Genomic DNA, 4328 nt, shown 5'->3' with positions numbered 1-4328 from the left:
GTTGATGGCCACCCTCGCACGCAGAGTTGAGCAGCGCTAACCCACACAGAGGCTGGTGGGTATCTGAAACGAGCTGCCAGAGAAGGTAGTTGAGGCAGGTACTATAAAACATTTCAAATACATTTGGAGAGGGACATGAATGGGTTTAGAAGGATATGGGCCAAGAAGGGCGGGCAGATGTGTAAATAAGGTATCTTGGTCGGCATAGGCAAGATGGGTGGAAGGGCATGTGTCCATGTTGTATGACTTGCAGGTCAGGCAACATATGTGAAAAAGGAAAACAAGTTAATGCTTCGAGTTGAAGATCCTTTGTCAGATCTTCACAAATGCTGCTTTGACCTGCTGAGTGTTTATAATCTTTTCTGATTCTCTACAGTCTTGTAAAGTCTCTATGCTCCAAATACAATCTCTGATAGTTGGCAGATTTTGATCAATTTTCCTTTAGTGACTGCCTTCTACTGTTGAGACGCAAAGTTCTCAAAAATATTTTCAAAACTTTAAGTGTCTTATTAAGTATTATTTAAAAGGTGCCAGATCAATTCAAGCTGTTACTTACAAATAAACAATTGCAGAGGAAAAGGAATAATGGGTGATATGGGGTCTAGTAAGTTTATTCTCCGGACAGTGAGTCACAAACCAAAAGATCCCTGAATCTTTTCAAGAAATAAGATGAGCCACATGGAGTGAAGAACAGTGGGGATGCCAATTGTTTCTATTCTTTCCATTGTATATTTAAGTTTCAGACTAGATTGTATGTATAGGTGCTGTCTGTGTGAAGTTTGCACATTCATCTCATGACCGGGTAAGTTTGCCCTTGGTGCTCTGGTCTCCTCTCGCATCCCAAAAATATACAGATGGGTAGGTAATTGGCTGCTGTAAATTTCCCCAAGTATATAGGCAATGATAGAATCTGGGGGGAATTAAGGGACATTTTGGGAGAATAAAATTGCAATGTTAGATTTTGTTAAAATGTATGCTTGGTGCTCAGCGCAGACCCAATAAGGGGATGACTTATTTGCATGCCGTTTCTCACTATAAATGTATGTTAAGAGTGGACATGGGTGAGAGAGGTCTTGGTTCAACTGTGGTTTTCTTTGTGAACCAAAAGCTTTTTGATCTAAGGGGAAAAAATGCAGTCTGCCTGTTCAGTCCCAGGCACCCCCTCTTTAAAATGTCAACCAAATTCAACCATGCCCATTTTTGCATTATTTTCTTCCTAAATTTTCATCATCCTCTGTATTAAACAGTTAAACCTGATTGTCCTTTCCCAGTTAGTTGTTTTTATTTCCAATATGTAGCAGCTGCAGTTTTCTTTGTTGCTTTGGGGATAGTAGGATACTCTGATCAAATAAGATGAAGTACAGTGAGAGGAAGATAAAAAGCAACAATCTCATTGGACCACATTGGCTGCTTCTCTACTGTTAATACTTTGCACTTCTGCAGATTAGTTTCACCTCAGCAGGAGACATAGCTGAGGTGAGGTACAGCACTTTGATGAATTATCCTGAAAAATGAGTTGGGTAATAATGCTTCCTTACTTGGCACTGGGCTGCTTTCAGATTGGCTCTGGTGCAGACATGTTAGTAAGGATCATGGCATGTCATCATGAAGCACACATGATAAGAATACTGATTTCAACAAGCAGCTAAATTCAAGGAAGTTTCTTCAAACTTCATGATTAACGACTTTAGTAAATGGCTTTAATAAAATTGAATAAAATCACATATAGCCATCCATGCCCTTCTCTCTAACACTCTCTTTCTCTTCACAAAACCAACAAGAATGCCAAGAGACAAAATCGGGGCAAACATGAGACCCACTATAATCATTTGGACAGCTACAGATTGTGGCATAGTCTGAATACTATAATTGGCTGCAAAGTGAAGTCATCGCTGTTAGTAGTACAGTGCTACCTGATGAGCTTAATGCATTTAATGCTCATTTTAATCAGAAGGCCAGCGGGGCAATGACGTCTGTTCAATCAGACTCCAGTGTGCCACTTCCCAGGGTCACTGTTGCAGAAGTTAGATTGGTCTTCCTGAAGATTAACTGGCCTGGACAGAGTCCCTGGACGCGTGGACCAACTAGCGGAAGTGTTCGTGGACATCTTTAATCTCTCCCTGCTTCGTTCTGAAGAATCCACCTGCTTCAAGAAGACCACTATCATCCGGGTGCTGAAGAAAAGCAAGATCTCATGCCTTAATGACTACCAACCAGTGGCCTTGACATCCACCATCATGAAGTACTTAGAGAGGCTGGGGTCATGGAACGCATTAAATCCTGTCTACCAAGAAACCTTGACCCACTGCAATTTGCCTACCACCACAACGGGTCCACGGCTGATGCCATCACCCTGGTCCTACATTCATTCCTGGAACACCTGAATAAGAGAGATACCTACATCAGACATCTATTCATAGACTACAGCTCTGCTTTCAAGTCAAATCAAGTCAAGTCAAGTCAAATTTATTTGTCACATACACATACTCGATGTGCAGTGAAATGAAAGTGGCAATGCCTGCGGGTTGTGCACAAAAATAATTACAGTTACAGCATATAAATAAAGTTAATAAGTTACTAAACATAGCACAAAAAGTGTCGACAAAAATTTAGTCTCTGGGGTTATCAAAGTTGACGGTCCTGATGGCCTGTGGGAAGAAGCTCCGTCTCATCCTCTCCGTTTTCACAGCGTGACAGCGGAGGCGTTTGCCTGACCGTAGCATCTGGAACAGTCCGTTACTGGGGTGGCAGGGGTCCCTCATGATCTTGCTTGCTCTGGATCTGCACCTCCTGATGTATAGGTCCTGCAGGGGGACGAGTGTAGTTCCCATGGTGCGTTCTGCCGAACGCACTACTCTCTGCAGGGCCATCCTGTCCTGGGCAGAGCTGTTCCCAAACCAGACTGTAATGTTGCCGGACAGGATGCTCTCTACAGCCCCAGAGTAGAAGCAATGAAGGATCCTCAGCGACACTCTGAATTTCCTCAGTTGTCTAAGGTGGTAAAGGCGCTGCTTAGCCTTACCCACCAGTGCGGCAATGTGCGTTGCCCACGTCAGATCCTCTGCGATGCGGACTCCCAAGTATTTGAAACTGCTCACCCTATCCACAATAGACCCATTTATCTCCAGTGGCGTGTACGTCCTTGGATGTTTAGCCCTTCTGAAGTCCACAATCAGCTCCTTTGTTTTAGTGACATTCAAGAGGAGGCTATTGTCCTGACACCAGAGTGCCAGATCAGCCACCTCCTCCCGGTAGGCCTTCTCATCGTTGTTGGAGATCCGGCCCACCACCACAGTGTCATCAGCAAACTTGATGATGGAGTTTGAGCTGAACCTGGCCCTACAGTCATGTGTGTACAGGGAGTACAGTAGGGGGCTAAGGACGCAGCCCTGGGGGGATCCTATGTTCAGGGTGAGGGAGCTAGATGTGTGTTCCCCCATCCTGACAATACCATTATCCCATCAAGCACACCTCCAAACTCATGGAGACAAAAAGCTGGAGTAACTCAGCGGGACAGGCAGCATCTCTGGAGAGAAGGAATGGGTGACGTTTTGAGTCGAGACCCTTCTTCAGACTGGTTAGGGATAAGGGAAACGAGAGATATAGATGATGTAGGGAGATAAACAACAATGAATAAAAGATATGCAAAAAAATAACGATGATAAAGGACATTGTTAGCTGTTGGGTGAAAACGAGAAGGTAGTGTGACAGATGGGGGAGGGATGAGAGAGAGGGAATGCCGGGGCTACCTGAAGTGAGAGAAATCAATATTCATACCACTGAGCTGTAAGCTGCTCAAGCAAAATATGAGATGCTGTTCCTCCAATTTGCGTTAGCTTCACTCTGGCAATGGAGGAGACCTAGGACAGAAAAGTCTGTGGGAATGGGAAGGGGAATTAAAGTATTTAGCAACCGGAAAATCGGGTAGGTTCAGGCGGGCTGAGTGAAGGTGTTCAGCGAAATGATTGCCCAGTCTAATGTTTCCCTAAAGAACTATGTTACCCCCGTTCCCTAAAGAATGAGGACATCTTGGTGACCTGGTATGGAACACCTCATCTTGTGAGCAGATGCGGCGTAGACGGAGGAATTGGAAGTTAGGGACAGAATCTTTGCAGGAAGCAGGGTGCGAAGAAATGTAGTCGAGATAGTTATGGGAGTCAGTGGGTTTGTAATAGTTTGTAATCAGTCGATAGTCTATTTCCTGTGATGGAGACTGAGATCAAGAAAGAGGAGGGAGGTGTCAGAGATGGTCCAAGTAAATTTGAGTTCCAAACTCATGGAACCTGGAGCAGCCACTTGGCGCAAAAATTTCTGCAACTGGATCCTCA

This window comes from Rhinoraja longicauda, chromosome 3 (assembly GCF_053455715.1).
Source record: "Rhinoraja longicauda isolate Sanriku21f chromosome 3, sRhiLon1.1, whole genome shotgun sequence".
Lineage (NCBI taxonomy): Eukaryota > Metazoa > Chordata > Chondrichthyes > Rajiformes > Arhynchobatidae > Rhinoraja > Rhinoraja longicauda.
This window is presented reverse-complemented; position numbering follows the sequence as displayed.